At 37.1% G+C, this 21,488-nt stretch overlaps 1 protein-coding gene across 4 annotated transcripts in view; it reads right to left on the bottom strand.

Annotated features, from left to right (window-relative positions):
* ZFAND6 (zinc finger AN1-type containing 6) overlaps positions 1-21,488 on the bottom strand; it is a 74,655-nt gene that overhangs the window by 42,012 nt on the left and 11,155 nt on the right. For 2 of the 4 annotated variants that reach the window (XM_033852243.2, XM_019945897.3), the window contains exon 2: positions 20,870-20,945. The exons of the other annotated variants lie outside the window; for them this stretch is intronic. The gene's annotated coding sequence lies outside the window, so the exon portion shown is untranslated. The remainder of the gene's footprint in view (positions 1-20,869; positions 20,946-21,488) is intronic. 4 annotated transcript variants of the gene reach the window in all.

Below are 21,488 nucleotides of genomic sequence, written 5' to 3' on the forward strand. Positions count from 1 at the left end.
AATCACCAGGGAAACGCAAATCAAAACCACAATATCACCTTACACCTGTCAGAATGGCTATCTTCAAAAAGAACACATATAACAAATGTTGGCGAGGATGTGGAGAAACGTGAACCCTCGTACACTGTTGGTGGGGGTGTAAACTGGTGCAGCCACTGTGGAAAACATGCGGTTTCTCCAAAAACTAAAAACAGAACTAACATATGACCCAGCAATTCCACTCCTGGGTGTGTGTGTATATATATAGATATATATGTAAAACATCCCAAAACACTAATTCAAAAAGATACATGCACCCCAATGAGAAAATGAATAAGTATTTAATAGGAAAAAAAACCCCTGGCATCACGCTCTCTGCCTCAATCATTTCCAGAGGGTGAGGACCTAACCACATGGGAACACCGTCAGTGCTATCCTCCTATACTAACAGAAAAGACAAAACAAGCCCTTCTTCACCAAGATGGCTATTTCTCATAAAGAACTGAGAACTGTATGAACTTTTCCCTGTTTTTTTTTTAAATAAAAAAGGTAACACATGAGGCAGGTGTACAAAAGTTTGATTTCATAGAACGAAGTTACCATATATCCATTATGCCCGTATTATTCCAAGGTGAATTTTGCAGAGAATAACTTGTGTGGTTAATGTGGTTAACGTGGTTTCTTTTCTTGCTTTTTCTAAACTTCTAAAACCAACTATGAAATAAAAGTTTCCATCAAAAAGATGGAGTGACCATTCAATATATATTCTGATTAAGCAAATGTAAACTATGAAATAATTAGACCTCCTGGGATTATGATCATTTAAAAATGCTCAGCTGGCGCTTCCCTGGTGGCACAGTGGTTGAGAGTACGCCTGCCGATGCAGGGGACACGGGTTCGTGCCCCGGTCCGCGAAGATCCCACATGCCACGGAGCGGCTGGGCCCGTGAGCCACGGCCGTGGAGCCTGTGCTCCGCAACGGGAGAGGCCACAACAGTGAGAGGCCCGCGTAAAGAAAAAGAAAAAGAAAAAAAAAAAAAGCTCAGCTGTGGCTAACACCTTATAGACACTCTGGGGTATAATTATCTTGCTACCTATGTACTGTGAATGTTACTTAAAACCTTTTTATCTCTCCTAATTATTTAAGAAGCTAGGTCTAACAAATAGGTAATAAAAAAATATTTCACCTGCAGTACAAAATAATTCTACCTTTTCCTATTAATAAACACTCAGTTTCATTTTCCTCTGCTAAAAAAACTGACAGTCACTTAGACTCATCTGACACGCAAGATTTCTAGTTAGTATGAAATATATTTGTGTTTCTATAGTTATTCATACATTTTTGTTTTGTCTTAAGATATACCATAAATGTGAAATCAAGTGGCCACAACCAGCAAACCAGCATATTGTTCTCTCTTTACTAATAAACATCCTCAATTTATGTAGCATTCTCATTTTAAGAGTTAAGGTACTGAAAATATAAAACAGTTTCTACCCCAAAATGTCAAATGAATAATCACTGCAACTGATTTGGTCTTAACTTGAGAAATAAGCTTTCTCATTATCAAACAGTAAAATTTTAAATTCTAGAATTTTATCACCTGTTAACACTCACGGTCAGAGTGAGGTATTAAAGGTATGCATGTATTGAAAAATGGGATCTGTTTTTTTTTTTTTTCTTCTATTTTTTTGGCCACGATGTGCAGCACGTGGGATCTTAGCTCCCCGACCAGGGATCACACCCATGCCCCTTGCAGTGGAAGTGTCTTAACCACTGGACCGCCAAGGAAGTCCGGAATCTGTTTATTACAGACAACCAAACCAAGGATATTGATGACAAATTGGCAAGGCTCTGTGCTATTTTTCTAAAATATTTTACTCCTGATTTTCATGGGAAGACAGCACTATAAAAATTTTATCTACATGGAACTCATTCTGTAAAAGGAATCTGACAAGAGGTCCTGGTAACCCATTTCCTTCAAAGGGATAATTATTCTGAGAAAACTATCAAATTAGAAGAATAAAATATGGTTGGAGTTTAATCATATACAAGCTGGCAATTAAACATCTAAATTCATCAGGGATTCTTGTGATCATTTACATTTTCTCTGATTATCATTTACACTTTCTCTGATTTCATGTGCATGTCCCCCTTGCCCCATTTCCTCTGATAAATAAAGCAACTAACGAATAGTTACTGACATCTTACTGACTAAAAAGACAATATAAATTCAAAAAGAGTCATGTACCACAATGTTCATTGCAGCTCTGTTTACAATAGCCAGGACATGGAAGCAACCTAAGTGTCCATCGACAAATGAATGGATAAAGAAGATGTGGCATATGTGTACAATGGAATATTACTCAGCCATAAAAAGAAATGAAACTGAGTTATCTGTAGTGAGGTGGATGGACCTAAAGTCTGAAGTAAGTCAGAAAGAGAAAAACAAATACCGTATGCTAACACATATATATGGAATCTAAAAAAGAAACACACAAAAGGTTCTGAAGAACCTAGGGACAGGACAGAAATAAAGACGTAGATGTAGAAAATGGACTTGAGGACATGGAGGGAGGAGGGTAGGCTGGGACGAAGTGAGAGTGGCATGGACATATATACACTACCAAATGTGAAACAGATAGCTAGTGCAAAGCAGCTGCATAGCACAGGGAGATCAGCTTGGTGCTTTGTGACCACCTAGAGGGGTGGGATTGGGTGGGTGGGAGAGAGATGCAAGAGGGAGGGGATATGGGGATATATGTATATGTACAGCTGATTCACTTCGTTATACAGCAGAAACTAACAAAACATTGTAAAGCAATTATACTCCAATAAAGATGTTAAAAAAAATAAAGAATGACTGCTCAGTTAAAAAAAAAAGACAATATAACATTTAATGAAATCTTACTCTGGAATTAATTCCTTTGATGATTTCTTTTCCTCCTACTTGTCAAATGGGTCACACCTATGATGATCATTATCTTCTAAATCAAAACCTAGGATGTGTGATCTAACAGGATAGAATATTTTATTGAAAAAAACATGTACCTTTGGAGAGGGTGTAGAAAAGGGGCAGAAACATCAGGGTACCTCAAATTTCTGTACTGCTTCCAAGTATGTGACTGTATTTTATGGATGCCAAAAAGTTGATATTTCTGAAATATTTCAAAAGTTTAGAAGCCAATAAAAAATACTTGAAAACTGGAATGTCCAAAGATTTATGGCTCCTGGGACCTGTATCTCAATATCTCATCACCTGCTATTTGTCTTTTTATCTACAAAGTTCAAGTTTCAAAGCTCTAACTAGCAGGTCTGAGTAAATGTCTTCCAAGTATGACTCTAGCCTAGAACTTTCTCCAGAGTTCTCTTTTTGCTAACTGCCTAGAAATTCACTTAGATGTCTCATCAACTCTGTCAGTTAAAAAATCATGGGGCAGGACAAACTAAGAGAAGCTAGTAGCTAAATCAGAGTAGCAGGACAAGATAAGAATAGAAATGAGAGGGTCCATGATAAATTCTTTACCTGCATTGTCTCCTCTAATATTCACAATTTTAAGTAGGAATATTATCACCTCCATTTTAGAAATGAGGGAACTGAGGCCTCGTGAGATTATGGAACTTGCTCAGGTCAAACAGCTAGTAAGTGGTAAAGCAAGGATTTGAATCCAGGGAGTCTGACTTCAAAGCCCACGCACCTATACATGCTAAAACCCCAAGAAGAGACACGATATAGATTCTAACAGGTGAGTTGTAGTCACTGGTCAATTCAAGAAGCATTCCCAGAGCACCAAGTACGTGCCAGATACAAGGGAGACCAAAGAAAGATCTGAATTTAAATCCCTGCTTTACCACTTAATAGCTATATAACCCAAGTCTCCAGCTTAACTCTCAAATGATTCAGAAAAAATATGCCTATATTTGTACACACACACACACACACACACACACACACATACACACACACACACACACACACAGAAGACAGAATATGATAAAGCAGATGGGACAAAGCGTAACAATTGATAACCTAGGAAAAGGGAATGGGAGCTCTTTGTAATGTTTATGCAACTTCTATATGAAACTAAATCAAAATAAAAAGTTATAGAAAGAGCTTCCCTGGTGGTGCAGTGGTTAGGAATCTGCCTGCCAATGCAGGGGACATGGGTTCGCGCCCTGGTCTGGGAGGATCCCACATGCCACGGAGCAACTGGGCCGGTGTGCCACAACTACTGAACCTGCACTCTGGAGCCCACGAGCCACAACTACTGAGTCTGCACTCCGGAGCCCGCGTGCCACAACAACTGAGCCCATGTGCCGCGGCTGCTGAGGCCTGCGTGCCTAGAGCCTGTGCTCTGCAATGAGAGGCCACCACAACGAGAAGCCCATAAACCGCAGCAAGGGGTAGCTCCCGCTCAGTGCAAGTGGAGAAAAGCCTGCACGCAGCAACGAAGACGCAACGCAGCCAAAAATAAAATAAAATAAAAAATTTTAAAAAGTTGCAGAAAAATTCACAATGGTATCAAAACATAAAATTCTGTGACTTTCTCTGGTAGCATTCAGCAGCTTAGGTTTAAAAGCAGAGTATATAGGGCTTCCCTGGTGGTGCAGTGGTTGAGAGTCCACCTGCCGATGCAGGGGACACGGGTTCGTGCCCAGGTCCGGGAAGATTCCACATGCCGCAGAGCGGCTGGGCCCGTGAGCCATGGCCGCGGAGCCTGTGCGTCCAGCGCCTGTGCTCCGCAACGGGAGAGGCCACAACCAGTGAGAGGCCCTTGTACCGCAAAAAAAAAAAAAAAAAAAAAAGCAGAGTATATAAACAGTAGAATTGCTCCAAGACTAGAAGCTAAGAATACTGGGAAGAAAAGTAATTGAAGAAGGAACTGAAGCTAAGGAAAAGACGAAACAACAGGTGTTGAAAGTGGATGTCTTAATCAAGCTTAAGACTAAGTGTGGTGGGAAAAAGGGAGCGAGAATTGGATTGACAGGAGGCTACAGCCAGAAAAATAGATTAGCATTCAACATTAGTTATTCGTCATTTAAGAAATGCAAATTAACCCCACAATGAGATGCCATTCCACATCTACTAGAATGGTTAAATTCAAAAAGACTTACTATATATACTAAATGTTGGTGAGGGTAAAGTGAAACACTCATGCATTACTTGGTAGGAATGTGAAAGACACAGAAACTTAAGAAAACAGTTTAGCCATTTCCTATAAACATGCAGTTATCACATGACCCACTAATTCCAGTTTTAGGTTTCTACCTAAGAGAAACAAAAATGTATGCCACACAAAAACTTACACATAAATGTTCATAGCAGCATTATTCAGACTAGCCAAAAACTGGAAACAATCCAAATGTCCATCAGTTGGTAAATGGATAAATACAATATGGTATATATCTACACAATGAATACTATTTGGCAATAAAAAATGATTAAGCCAAGACAATTCAATGGAGAAAGGACAGCCTTTTCAACAAACAGTGCCAGGAAAATAGGATATCCACGCAAAAGAATGAAGCTGAACCCTTTACCTTATACCACATGCAAAAATTAACTGAAAATGGATCAAAAACCTAAACATAAGAGCTAAAACTACAAAACTCCTAGGAGAAAACATATGGCAAAAGATATAAACACTGAATTTGGCAATGATTTCTTGGATATGATACCGAAAGCACAAGCAAAAAAAGGAAAAACATAATTTGGACATTATCAAAACTGTAAAATTTTGTCCATCAAAGGGCACTATCAACAGAGTAAAAAGACAACCCACAGCATGGGAGAAAATATTTGCAAATGATTTACCTGATAGGCAATTAATATCTAGAATATATAAAGAACTCCTACAACTCAACAAACCTAATCCAAAAATGGGCAAAGGACTTGAATAGACATATCCCCGAAGAAGGTACACCCAAGCATGGACCATAAGCACATGAAAAGAGGCTCAATATCACTAATCATTAAGAAATGCAAATCAAAACCAGAATGAGATACCACTTCATATCATTAAGATGGCTATTCTCAAAAAGTCAGTACGTTTTGGCAAGGATGTGGAGTAATTGGAAGCTTCGTGCGTTGGTGGTGGGAATGTAAAATGGTGCAGCCTCTATGGAAAAGAGCTTGGCAGTTCCTCAAAAAGCTAAATATAGGACTGCTATGATCCAGCAATTCCACTTCTGGGCATATACCCAAAAGATTTGAAAGCAAGAACTAGAACAGATATTTATATACTAATGTTTATACCACCATTACTCACAATAGCCAAAAGGTAGAAACAACGCCATGTCCATGGATGGATGAATGGATAAACAAAATGTGACATATATACATACAATGGAATATTATTTAGCCTTGCAAAGGAGTGAAATTCTCATATATGCTACAAGATGAATGAACCCTGAAGACATCATGCTAAGTGAAATGAGCCAGACACAAAAGGATAAATGCTGTTTAATTCCACTTAAGAAAAAAGGAAAAAAAGGGGGAAAAAAAGAAGAAAAAAGAAAAGAAAAAAATGGACCAAGCTAATTATAGATATGGAAGGGAAAAAAAAAGAAAAGGATGAAGCTAATGATAGACGGATATACCTCAAAAACATCCTAGGTGAAAGAAGCCAAACTCAAAAGACCATGTATTTTATGATTCCCATTTATATGAAATGCTGAGAAAGAGCAAATCTACAGAGATAGAGAAGCAGACTATTGGTTGGATACCCAGGACTGGGGATGGAAATGAGTCCTGTTTAAAAACAGACTCAAGGGATCTTTCTGGAGTGATGGAAATGTTCTAAAACTGCAGCGTGGTAGTAATTACACAACTCTGTAAATTTATTAAAAATTACTGAACACTTATTAAATGGGTGAATTTTATGGTATGGAAATTACACCTCAATAAAGAAAAAAATTTTACTCACCAAATTGGCAATCACTCAAAAATGAACATACCTACTGGTTTATTATGCAGTTAAACTAGCTTTTATTGGGTTGGCCAAAATGTTCATTCGGGTTTTCTGTAAGATGGCTCTAGTAGCACTTAGTTGCCTTTAACTTATTCAAAACAATTTTGTTAGATTGTATGTGACAGCTGTCATATCAGCATGCATTAGAAAAACTTACCAAAATTGGTGAATTTTTGTGTAAACATTTTTGGCATATGCTTTATTATATCAAGAAAGGTAAAAATGCAACTGAATTGCCAAAAAAGATTTGTGCAGTGTGTGGAGAAGGTGCTTTAACTGATCTAATGTGTCAAAAGTGGTTTGTGAAGTTTTGTGCTGGAGACTTCTCGCTGGACAATGCTCCACGGTCGGGGAGACCAGTTGAAGTTGATAGTGATCAAATCAAGACATAATTGAGAACAATAAACGTTATACCACGCAGGACCATAGCCAACATACTCAAAATATCCAAATCAAGCGTTGAAAATCATTTGCACCAGCTTGGTTATGTTGATTGCTTTGATGTTTGAGTTCCACATAAGTTAAGCAAAAAAAAACCTTCTTGACCATATTTCTGCATGCAATTCTCTACTTAAATGTAATGAAAAAGTTCTGTTTTTAAATTGTGACAGGCGAAGAAAAGTGGATACTGTACAATAAGGTGGAATGGAAGAGATCGTGGGACAAGTGAAATGAACCACCACCAACCACACCAAAGGCTGGTCTTCATCCAAAGAAGGTGATGTTGTGTATACGGTGGGATTGGAAAGGAGTCCTCTATAATGAGCTCCTTCTGGAAAACCAAACGATTAATTCCAACAAGTACTGCTCCCAATTAGACCAACTGAAAGCAGCACTCGACAAAAAGTGTCCAGAATTAGTCAACAAAAAACGCATAATCTTCCATCAAGATAACCCAAGACTGCATGTTTCTCTGATGACCAGGCAAAAACTGTTACAGCTTGGCTGGTAAGTTCTGATTCATCTGCCGTATTCACCAGACATTGCACCTTCAGATTTCCATTTATTTAGGTCTTTACAAAATTCTCTTAATGGAAAAATTTCGATTTCTTGGAATACTGTAAAGGGCACCTGGAACAGTTGTTTGCTCAAAAAGATAAAAAGTTTTGGGAAGATGGAATTATGAAGTTGCCTGAAAAACGGCAGAAGGCAGTGGAACAAAAGGGTAAATACGTTGTTCAATGAGGTTCTTGGTGAAAATGAAAAATGTGTCTTTTATTTTTACTTAAAAAACCGAAAGCACTCTTTGGCCAACCCAATACATACTTTCTTGGTGAGAATATAAAGTAGTACAACTTTTCCCCAGAACAACTTAAAAATGCATGTACACTTTGACCCAAGATTCCACTTCTATGAATTTATCCTAAGGACATACTGATGGCAGCACTGTTTCTCAGAGTAAAAAAAATTACTCCCTAAGCAAAAAGGATAGCGGGTTGGTTAAACAAACTATGGTACTTCATACAACAGAACACTATGGAGCCATTGACAATGATGTCATCACTTAAGAGATTTATGTAAAGCATCTTTAGTGCAGGGGCTGTTTCCTTTAATGTTGTATCTTTAGCAACTGGCACACTGCCTAGCACAGAGCAGGCATTAATATGCTTTGAGTGAATAAAGAATAATTACATGGTAAGATTTCACAATAAACCCTAAAATTACACACACATAAAACATCTGGGTGTTTTCAACAGTATTTGCATTATGACTCCTCATTCCAAAAACTTTAAAACATATGTGTAGAGGAAAAAAAGATATAGGCAAAATATCCATTTTCATCTCTAGATAGCTAGATTATGAACGATTTTTTTTGTCTATTTACTGAATTTTTAGTAATTATCATGTATTATACTTCTATACTCAGAAAAAAATTTCTGGGATGGAATTGTTTCAAGCAGCGATAAGGTCTCAGGCTTGGTCTTTGGAATAGATTGCTAAAGCTCTGTGGAGACAGAAGTCAGGAAGTTTATAAAAATTTATTAAAAGTTTATTGATTCAATAAATATTAAGTGAGCACATTTATGTGCCAACCACTGTTCTAGGCACTGAGGATAAAAGAATACATTAAAAAAAAAAGAATACATTAAAAAAACCAAAATCCCTGAATTCATAGAAGTGGAAAGTCACTTGGATGGCTAAACAGGAGAAAAAAGAACTTAAATCAGGTGCCAAAATCCTCAATAAACATGAAGATGATATAGATGAGACAATGGACAGGAGAAACAGTCATATTAGAAGGATCACAGGATTTCTGCTTGGAAGAGCAATGGTTTGACAAAGGGAGTTAGAAAACACAGACCTCACTCCCCTTTTAACAAGAATCAACAGCCACCGCTTGAGAAGACCACAGGAAAGTGGCGGTCTTTGGGAAAGCTTCAGTTAGGGCAGGTGACAAAGGAATATTCTGTGAAGAGTTAAGTATCTGAAGCAACTGAGATGTCTTTCAGTAGGGAAATGGATTAATACACTGTGGTACAACCACACAATGGAATATTATTCAGTGCCAAAAAGAAATAAGATAGCAAGCCATGAAAAGACATGAAGGAAGCTTAATGCGTATTACTAAGAGAAAAAGCCAAACTGAAAATGCTACATATGGTGTGCTTCCAACTATATGACATCCTGAAAAAGGTAAAACTTTGGAGACAGTAAAAAGATCAGTGTTGTCAGGGGCAGAGGAGGAGAGGGAAGGGTTAAACAAGAGGAATATAAAGGATTTTTAGGGCAGTGAAAAAACTCTTATGATACTATAATGATGCATACATCTCCTTGTATGTTTGCCCAAATCTACAGAATATATAACAACGAGTGAACTCTAAAGTAAACTATGAGCTTTGGGTGATAATGATGTGTCAATGCAGGTTCATCATTTTTAACAAATGTACCATTCCAGTGAGGAATGTTGATAATGGGGTAGGCTATGCATGTGTGGGGACACAGGTGATACACAGGAAATCTCTGTACCTTCCTCTTAATTTTGCTGTGAACCTAAAACTGCTCTTAAATATTAAAACTAAAAAAAAGGTAAACTGTCTGATACAATGTTCAGTATATGTGTTGTAATTATTAAATTAATCCTCTTTAACATTGTTGTCACCACTTCTCTGCATAGAAGCTTTCGATAGTTCACCACTGCTCACAGTCGCGTCATTTTCACATACAGAGTGTATTTGCCATGCCTCTTCATCACCTGAAGAATCCCATGAAGTTGGAGCTTCCTGGGCAAGTGGAAAATTACATAGAACCTGCTGAACCAGGAAAATGTGGAAGGGAGCATGTCCCTCTACTACTCTTCCTGCTTTACCATTTTGGGGTGGTCCCTTTCCAGGTGAACAGAATTAAAGCTTTTGCTCTATATCCAAAATAAAATTATATTAAATTTTTAAAAAGTTGGTAGCAGCACTGCATCACCTGGGCAGACTCAAACATATACAACCTTCAACAATCATTTTTTTTAAACATATTTATTGGAGTATAATTGCTTTACGGTGTTGTTAGTTTCTGCAGTATAACAAAGTGTATCAGCTATATGCATATCTCCATATCCCTCACTCTTGCGTCTCCCTCCCACCCTCCCTATCCCACCCCTCTAGGTGGTCGCAAAGCACCGAGCTGATCTTCCTGTGCCATGCAGCTGCTTCCCACTAGGTATCTATTTTACATTTGGTAGTGTATACAGGTCAGTGCTACTCTCTCACTTTGTCCCAGCTTACCCTTCCCCCTCCCTGTGTCCTCAAGTCCATTCTCTATGTCTGTGTCTTTATTCCTGTCCTGCCCCTAGGTTCATCAAAGCCATTTTTCTTTTTTTATATTCCACATATTTGTGCTCGCATATGGTATTCGTTTTTCTCTTTCTGACTTACCTCATTCTGTATGACAGACTCTAGGTCCATCCACCTCGCTACAATAACTCAATTTCACTTCTTTTTGTGGCTGAGTAATATTCCATTGTATATATGTGCCACATCTCCCTTATCCATTCAACTGTTGATGGACACTTAGGTTGCTTCCTTGTCCTGGCTATTGTAAATAGTGTTGCCTGAACACTGTGGTACATGACTCTTTTTGAATTATGATTTTCTCAGGGTATATGCCCAGTAGCGGAATTGCTGGGTCATATGGTTGTTCTATTTTTAGTTTTCTAAGGAACCTCCATACTATTCTCCATAGTGGCTGTACCACTTTACAACAGTGCAAGAGGGTTCCCTTTTCTCCACACCCTCTCCAGCATTAATTGTTTGTAGAGTTTCTGATGATGGGCATTCTGACTGGTGTGAGGTGATACCTCATTGCAGTTTTAATTTGCATTTCTCTAGTGATTAGTGATGTTGAGTATCCTTTCATGTGTTTGTTGGCAATCTGTATATCTTCTTTGGAGAAATATCTGTTTAGGTCTTCAGCCCATTTTTGGAATGAGCTGTCTGTCTTTTTGATATTGAGCTGCATGAGCTGCTTGTATATTTTGGATAATCTTTTGTCAGTAGCTTTGTATGCAAATATTATCTCCCATTCTGAAGGTTGTCTTTTCATCTTTTTTATGGTTTCCTTGGCTGTTCAAAAGCTTTTAAGTTTCATTAGGCCTCATTTGTTTATTTTTGTTTTCATTTCCATTTCTCTAGGAGGTGGGTCAAAAAGGATCTTGCTGTGATTTATGTCAGCATGCTCTGCCTATGCTTTCCTCTAAGAATTTTATAGTGTCTGGTCTTACATTTAGGCCTTTAATCCATTTTAAGTTTATTTTTATGTATGGTGTTAGGAAGTGTTCTAGCTTCATTCTTTTACATGTAGCTGTCCAATTTTCCCAGCACCACTTATTGAAGAGGCTATCTTTTCTCCATTGTATACTCTTGCCTCCTTTATCAAAGATAAGGTGACCATTTGTGTGTGGCTTTATCTCTGAGCTTTCTATCCTGTTCCACTGATCTGTATTTCTGCTTTTGTGCCTATACCATACTGTCTTAATTACTGTAGCTTTGTAGTATAGTCTGAAGTCCGGGAGCCTGATTCCTCCAACTCAGTTTTTCTTTCTCAAGACTGTGTCGGCTATTCAGGGTCTTTTGTGTTTCCATACAAGTTGTGCAATTTTTTGTTCTAGTTCTGTGAAAAATGCCATTGGTAGTTTGATAGGGATTGCATTGAATCTGGGTAGTATAGTCATCTTCACAATGTTGATTCTTCCAATCCAAGAACATAGTATCTCTCTCCATCTGTCTGTATCATCTTTAATTTCTTTCATCAGTGTCTTACACTTTTCTGCATACAAGTCTTTTTTCTCCTTAGGTAGGTTTATTCCTAGGTATTTTATTCTTTTTGTTGCAATGGTAAATGGGAGTGTTTCCTTAATTTCCCTTTCAGATTTTTCATCATTAGTGTATAGGAATGCAAGAAATTTCTGTGCATTAATTTTGTATCCTGCTACTCTACCAAATTCATTGATTAGCTCTAGTAGTTTTCTGGTAGCATCTTTAGGATACTCTATGTATAGTATTGTGTCATCTGCAAACAGTGACAGTTTTACTTCTTTTCCAATTTGGATTCCTTTTATTTTTTTCTTCTCTGATTGCTGTGGCTAAAACTTCCAAAACTATGTTGAATAACAGTGGTGAGAGTGGGCAACCTTGTCTTGTTCCTGATCTTAGAGGAAATGGTTTCAGTTTTTCACCACTGAGAATGATGTTGTCTGTGGGCTTGTCATATATGGGCTTTATTATGTTCAGGTAGGTTCCCAGTATGCCTACTTCTGGAGATTTTTATCATAAATGGGTGTTGAATTTTGTCAAAAGCTTTTTCTGCATCTATTGAGATTATTATATGGTTTTTATCCTTCAATTTGTTAATCTGTTTTATCACATTGACTGATTTGCATATATTGAAGAATCCTTGCATTCCTGGGATAAACCCCACCTGATCATGGTGTGTGATCCTTTTAATGTGCTGTTGGATTCTGTTTGCTAGTATTTTGTTGAGGATTTTTTCACCTATGTTCATCAGAGATACTGGCCTGTAGTTTTCTTGTTTTGTGACATCTTTGTCTGGTTTTCGCATCAGGGTGATGGTGACCTCGTAGAATTAGTTTGGGAGTGTTCCTCCCTCCGCTATATTTTGCAAGAGTTTGAGAAGAATAGGTGTTAGCTCTTCTCTAAATGTTTGATAGAATTCGCCTGTGAAGCCGTCTGGTCCTGGGCTTTTGTGTGTTGGAAGATTTTTAATCACAGTTTCAATTTCAGTGCTTGTTATTGCTCTGTTTATAGTTTCTATTTCTTCCTGGTTCCATCTCAGAAGGTTGTGCTTTTCTAAGAATTTGTCCATTTCTTCCAGGTTGTCCATTTTATTGGCACAGAGTTGCTGGTAGTAATCTCTCATGATCCTTTGTATTTCTGCAGTGTCGGTTGTTAGTTCTTTCTTATTTCTAATTCTGTTGATTTGAGTCTTCTTTTTTTCTTGATGAGTCTGGCTAATGGTTTACCAATTTTGTTTATCTTCTCAAAGAATCAGCTTTTAGTTTTATCGTTCTTTGCTACTGTTTCCGTCATTTCTTTTTCATTCATTTCTGATCTGATCTTTATAATTTCTTTCCTTCCACTAAGTTTGGGGTTATTTTTCTGTTCTTCTTTCTCTAATTGCTTTAGGTGTAAAGTTAGGTTGTTTGAGATGTTTCTTGTTTCTTGAGGTAGAATTGTATAGCTATGAACGTCCCTCTTAGAATTGCTTTTGCTGCATCCCATAGGTTTTGGGTCGTCGTGTTTCCATTGTATTTGTTTCTAGGTATTTTTTGATTTCCTCTTTGATTTCTTCAGTGAGCTCTTGGTTATTTAGTAGTATATTGTTTGGCCTCCATGTGTCTGTATTTTTTGTAGTTCTTTTCTTGTAACTGATTATCTAGTCTCATAGCATTGTGGTCGGAAAAGATACTTGATACGATTTCAGTTTTCTTAAATTTACCAAGGCTTGATTTGTGACCCAAGATATGGGTCTCTATCCTGGACAATGTTCCATGAACACTTGAGAAGAAAGTGTATTCTTCTGCTTTTGGGTGGAATGTCCTAAAAACATCAATTAACTCTATCTGGTGTATTGTGTCATTTAAAGCTTGTGTTTCCTTATTTATATTCTGTCTGGATGATCTGTTTATTGGTTTAAGTGGGGTGTTAAAATCCCCTACTATTATTGTGTTACTGTCAATTTCTCCTTTTATGGCTGTTAGCATTTGCCTTATGTATTGAGGTGCTCCTGTGTTGGGGGCAGAAATATTTATAATTGTTATGTTTTCTTCTTGGATTGATCCCTTAATCATTATGTACTGTCCTACCCTATATGTTTTAATAGTCTTTATTTTAAAGTCTATTACATGTGATATGAGTATTGCTACTCCAGCTTTCTTGTGATTTCCATTTGCATGGAAATTTCTATCCCCTCACTTTCAGTCTGTATGTGTCCCTAGGTCTGAAGTGGGTTTCTTGTAGACAGCATATAAGGGTCTTGTTTTTGTATCCATTCAGCCAGTCTGTGTCTTTTGGTTGGAGCATTTAATACATTTACATTCAAGGTGATTATTGATACGTATGCTCCTATTACCATTTTGTTAACTGATTTGGGTTTGTTTTTGTGGGTCTTTTTCTTCTCTTGTGTTTCCACTTAAAGAAGTTCCTTTAGGATTTGTTGTAAAGCTGGTTTGGTGTTGCTGAATTCTCTTAGCTTTTGCTTGTCTGTAAAGCCTTTGATTTCTCTGTCAAATCGGAGTGAGATCCTTGCTGGGTAGAGTAATCCTGGTTGTAGGTTCTCCCCTTTCATCACTTTAAATATGTCCTGCCATTCCCTTCTGGCTTGCAGATTTTCTGCTGAAAAATCAGCTGTTAACCTTATGGGGATTCCCTTGTATGTTATTTGTTCCTTTTCCCTTGCTGCTTTCAGCATTTTTTCTTTGTATTTAATCTTTGATACTTTAATATGTGTCTCAGCGTGTTTCTCTTTGGGTTTATCTTGTATGGTACTCTCTGTGCTTCCTGGACTTGACTATTTCCTTTCCCATATTAGGGAAGTTTTCGACTATAATCTCTTCAAATATTGTCTCAGACCCTCTCTTTTTCTCTTCTTCTTCTGGGACCCCTATAATTTGAATGTTGGTGCATTTAATGTAGTCCCAGGGGTCTCTCAGACTGTCCTCAATTATTTTCACTCATTTTTCTTTACTCTGCTCCCTGGCAGTTATTTCCATCATTTTATCTTCCAGCTCACTTATCTGGTCTTTTGCCTCAGTTATTGTTATTGATTCCTTCTAGAGTTGGGTTTTTTTTTTTTTTTTTTTTTTTGGGGTACACCGGCCTGTCACTGTTGTGGCCTCTCTCATTGCAGAGCACAGGCTCCGGAATGCGCAGGCTCAGCGGCCATGGCTCACAGGCCTAGCCGCTCCGCGGCATATGGGATCTTCCCCAACCAGGGCATGAACCCGTGTCCCCTGCATCAGCAGGCGGACTCTCAACCACTGTGCCACCAGGGAAGCCCTAGAATATTTTTAATTTCAGTAACTGTGTTGTTCATCACTGTTTGTTTGCTCTTTAGTTCTCCTAGATCCTTGTTAAATGTTTCTTGTATTTTCTCCATTCTGTTTCTGAGATTTTGGATCATCTTTACTATCATTACTCTGAATTCTTTTTCAGGTAGGTTGCCTATTTATTCATTTATTTGGTCTTGTAGGTTTCTACCTTGTTCCACTGTATGTGACAATTTTTTTTGTTTCTTTTGTTTTTGTTTTAAATAGGTGGTGCTGTATTCCTGTCTCACTGGTTGTTTGGCCTGAGATGTCCAACACTGGAGTTTGCAGACAGTTGGATAGAGCTGGGTCTTGGTGCTGAGATGAGGACCTCTGGGAGGCCTCACTCCGATTGATATTCCCTGGGGTCTGAGGTTCTCTGTTAGTCCAGCTGTTTGGACTTGGAGCTCCCACCACAGGAGCTCGGGCCCGACCTCTGGCCTGGGAACCAAGATCCTGCAAGCCAGTCACTGGGGGTTCCTCCTGTCCCCTTAGGTGCCCATGGTCCCCCACCAGTGCCTGGTAGGTGTCCTAGTTGTGAGGAGACACAAATTCTGCATCCTCCTAGTATGCCATCTTGACTCTGTCTCCTACAGTAATCATTTTTAACAAACCACAATTTGGCACTCAGTAATACACAATACTGACTTATAAGATAGGAATCCTTCAGAGAAAGACCAGTCTTTTAGCACTTTGTAAACTCACCTGACTAGTCAACTGGGTTTGACAACCAACTAGCCTCTATGCATACAGCTAAGAACTGGCTTACTGTAACAATTATTTTAGGCAATTAAGAGACCTTTTCAGTGTAGGTTTCCACTTTAATCTGCCAAGACTTATTTTTCCTATTAAAAGTGAATGTATTTTATAAAGTTCTATAGCTATCAAGATTTGGTTCTCATTCAGAAGGAGTACATTATATATTTTAAGTAACTATCTAAACACTTAAGAGAAATAACTGTGTATTCTTATTTATCAAAGCTAAGTAATACATTATTTTCAAATTTCTTCTGTTTTATTATTATTATACGAATGTATTATAACATTTAACATCTATTAAATGAGCTGTTAGTTGATTTTATTATTTAAAAAAAAGCAAAAGATTACTCTGGATAGTAAAATATACCAAATTAAAACTTGAGAGTAGTATGGCATTTTCCACTTCTAAAATACTTCAATGGTAAACAAAAACTTCTGTTTTTATAATGGGCAACCATGGATTTTTATTAAAAATTTATAATTACATTAATTCCCAACTATAGTTAAGAAATCAAACCCTTCAAAGAGACTATTATTTACCTATATTTACAAAACCTCTATCTACTTGCTCTTTTTCTTTTAACACCAAGTTTCTTTAAAAGCTATAGATTTAAAAGGTTCTTGGGGTTTTTTGGTCCAGGGGAGGTCCTTTTGCCTTAAAATATGTTGGAGGGAGACGGTGGAGAGAGAGAGAGGAAAGAAATAAAATAACTGAAATGAAAATGATTCCAAGTCAACTATTTCTCAGTTTATCTCAATTTTCTTTCTAGGCAAGATTCACTGCAATATTTAACTTTTTTGATGATATACTTGATATATAAACAAATATATGGAGCCTACTTCCCTACCTATAAGTTACTCAGTACCTCATATGACTTGTGTTCACAGGTAGATTCTTTATACACCTGGATGAAAAAATGAACACAACGTCCTGGCTAACAGCTATTTAAGGAGGTCATTAGCATTTCAAATAGCTCAGATAAAGTGCTTTCACACTTTCCCTAATCTTCCTCTTACACAACTAGGTCTCAAGCTTTTATTAAATGTGAGGAATTCAACAGCTTTGAAATTCAAAACTAACCCCATATGGAAAACTACTTTTATTTTTCCTATGTCTCATTCTTTTATCTTCTTACATTCTAGGGATGCTAAAATGTCATATCTTTTTGGAGTGTTCCAAAAAATTGTCAGGAATTCTTCTTTGAAAATGTTTGTTTTCCTTAAAGCAACTTTAGGCTCAGGCAACAAGTTTTTGTTTTTTAGGTCGCACCGAGCAGCGTGTGGGATCGTAGTTTCCCGATCAGCGATCGAACCTGTATCCCCCTGCAGTGGAAGCGCAGAGCCCTGACCACTGGATGGCCAGGGAAGTCCCTCAGGCAACAAGTTTTGAGTATGTCTTAGAAGGAGGGACTGCAAATAGTTCGGAATGGTGTGGGGAAAAAAGATGGAGAAGTAAGTAAGGCTTAGCTTAGGAAGGCACATGGCTGGGTGGTTAAGAGGAAGGAGTCTGATGTGGCAAACTTCAGTTCAAAGTATGCTAGCCACTCACCAGCTAAGGCAACCCTGGACAAATCAGCAAGCATTTCTAAATCATCTCACTTGTGTTTTTAATTAATTTTTATTGGAGTACAGTTACTTTACAATGTTGTGTTAGTTTCTATATAACAGCAAAGTGAATCAGCTATACGTATACATATACCCCCTTCTTTTTTAGAGTTCCTTCACATTTAGGTCACCACAGAGCACTGAGTTCCCTGTGCTAGACAGTAGGTTCTCATTAAATCATCTCACTTGTTAAATGAAGGTAACAATACTTCCCCTCTTAAGATTGTTTGGTGACAACCTCAGAGAATACTTAGCACAGAATTAGCTGGTAGTTAAGAAAGTTCAAAGGGCAATAAGAAATCACTAAAGAATTTTAAGCAGAGAGACATATGTGAATGCATAGTGAAGAATGTATTATAGAGAGCCAAAACTGGAAGTGAAGATCAGTCAGGATGCTGTTTTAGTAATCTGAGAAACCACAGCATGACGTGTGCTAAGATGGTGAAGAAAAAGAAGGATGGATCCTAGAGGTACTATGGGTTTAAAATCAATAGGAAGTTGTGGCTAACTGGGGATGAAGAAAAGGAAGAATCAGAATGACACCTGGGTTCTGGCATGGATAGTAATACCCACTTATTGTGAGAGGAGGGAAAAAAGGGCTTGAGGGATGCTGCTGGGGAGGACAAAATAAGCAGGTAAGTTTAGCTTTGTTGAGTTTAACACAGGTATGGAAGAAATATTCATGAGCTGGGTGAACAGAGGTCTCAAGTGCAAACAAAAAAACTATTCATGATGCCAATCTCAGAATTGTTAATATATACAGGATGTTAACTGAAGATATGGGACTGGAGATTACCCAAAAAGTATATAGAGAAAAGTGTTAAGGTCAGAATCCTACAAAATTCCAATACTTAATGGTTGTAAAGAGGAAACATTTGCAAGGACAGAGATCACAAACAGAAGGAAGCCCAGGCATATCATTAAACTTATGGGAGGAGTTTCAAGAAATAAAGAGTAGTCAGTAGTGCTAAATTTTGCTAAGAAATCAAGTACTGACCAAAAAAACAAACAAACAAACAAAAAAACATGGGAGTAGGGGAAGTACCCAAGATGCTTATTTGGGGAGGGGAAAAAAAAGGTATAGAGAGATAGATGGATCTGTTCCCTTCTACCATAACATTACTAGCCACAGTAATGTTTTGAGTTCTTTTTTTTTCCTAATGACATACAAATGCAGAAAATCAGATTCAGCCAAACAGGTTAATATACACATCAGTTAATAAATAAGCATTCCTAAGTTATTTAAAAACAAAAACAAAAAAACCCTCCTAAAACATTTACCTACTTTTATAAAGAAGCCATACAGGAAAAACATTGCAAAACTGTAAAGTCCCCCTATTACACAGAACAAAGAGACCTTGTAATTACTAAGCCACGGTTTCTAGGCTCTTTCAAGTTTTACCAACTTGCTGCCCCTTAACCTTTTTCCTTATGTCATTAAGAAAATGAAAAATCACTGTATTCCCCTTGAATGGAGATGAACAATAGAGACTTTGAATGCATTTAATATCTCCCCTCTAGATCACTTTTTTTCTCCATTCTAAAAGAATAAAATAGGGCTATCACTATTGTTATCTTGCCTCAATATTAGGTCATTTAGAGATTCTTCTCCCTCTAGAGAACTGGCTTCTACACTCCGAATGAAACTAGTGTACTAAAAAGGATACTCCCTAGTTCTGCAACCAGAGACCAGTACAGTAGAGAAACAATTAAAGATTATCTGTTCCCAAGGTTCTAATGTTACCAGAGTACTAGAGGAGTAGGTAAACCTTTATGTTGGGTACCCATCAAAATGTAATCTACAGCCAAATTTGAATGACTTTCACTAAAATTGTTATATTTACAAGTACCTTCATCTCTATCTGGCAGCAATAAGATGAATCTCTTAAGAAGAAAATTAAATGCATCTTCTCAAATTCAGAACAAAAGAAATATGATATAAATATTCAAGCACCAACATAAATTTTAAATATTCAGGTGAAACTTAAACAATTGTTCTACTCATGAATACAGTATTTAGATTATCTGTATAAAATTCTGACACATCTAGCAAATTTAAATGCAGAGAAAATGTATTTTGCAACAATTATTTCATTAATTAAAAGTGATGAGTTTTAAGTTTTTTCTCTTCCATTCCAAATGTTAAGAAAACCAAAGTATATGGAAAAATCAAACTCTTAAGCCATGAAAAACAAAATAGGCATTAAAAGAAAAACAAACAAACAAACAACACTTCCCCCTGTAACAAACAAAGTGACCAACATACCAACGTTAGCTCTGAAAATTAGAGATACTAAATTTATCAGCAAAAATTTACAGAAAATAAATTACTTAAATTGCAAAATGAGCTAGACTATTTAATTCAAGATTATACATACATGCTCAACTACTGGTTCCATCAGTGAGTTAGAGCTTAACTCATGACTTAATACTGGCTCCCATTTATAAATTAAAATTAGAATTTTTAAACATCTTACAGAATTTTGCTTTAAAACAACTTTTTAAGTTTATTCTGGTGCATTAGTTAACAAGTTCCTATCCTAAACAATTATAGCCTATTCTATTTAACAGACTAGCTGGCAAGAGTACATACATAATGCAGAAGTTATTGTCAAATGGAGAATGCTCTTACAGACAAACGGAAACAACATAGGACTAGTAACACACTACGTGTGTGTAGTCATTTTACCTTCAATTGAAAGCCTGTGAAATACTGGAAAGGTGTAATATATCATCTTAAAACCTTGATCTATACACACTAATTGTTTCTATATTGTACTTAAAAAATCAGAAATGTGCTATTCATACCTGTTCAGAGTTAAGTCAAATACTACCGCCCCCTCTCAAAAAAATGTTTCTGATGTACTTTCTTAAAAGAAAATACTTCTTCTGGTATGTGCTTACCAAAGAAACATGTACTGAGGAAAGCTGGCGGGAACAACAATGCCAATGTAAAACATTAAGCCCTCTACTTAAATGAAGCAATACATAACAATATTAACCAACAAAGATATAATTACTCACTTAAGTGGGTAAAAATGCTCCCAATTTCCTTCAGCTGATCTTAATGTCCAGAGAATGGATTTAGATCCATCTACATCTTGGAAAATAGAATTTAAAATAGGCTATTAGTTTAGGCAAAAACTAATCAACAAGTCAGAGAGCTTCAGAGGCACACTTTAATGAGAACACTTCAGGGGCTACCCATTAGAGAAATTTTTGAAGCACATTCTTCTGGTGGCAATATAAATTGGAATAACCTTTTCGAAAGGCAATTTGGCTACTGAAGTGTTTATATCCTTTGATCTAGGTAAGCCCACTCCAGGGGATTTTTCCAAAAGAAATAAAGAGGAAAGTATTCTAAAATGTACACAAAGAGGTTTGTTCAACGCAATACCGTTTAAAATGGTGAAAAATTAGGAACAATCTAAACGTAAAACAGGTAAAAGACTAGGTAAATTAAGGTCCCATTAACCTAAGAGAATTACATAGCAAATGAAATGAAAACAATTTTAACAATACATGATATAGTTTAACGAAAAAACATAAAACTGCCTTTATTTACAATGAGGGGGAAAATAAAAGAATATGGTAAGGTGCAGAATAGAAGAGGGGGAAAAAAATAAGACCACCTCATGATGAT

This window comes from Tursiops truncatus, chromosome 2, assembly GCF_011762595.2.
Source record: "Tursiops truncatus isolate mTurTru1 chromosome 2, mTurTru1.mat.Y, whole genome shotgun sequence".
NCBI classification, from domain to species: Eukaryota; Metazoa; Chordata; class Mammalia; order Artiodactyla; family Delphinidae; genus Tursiops; species Tursiops truncatus.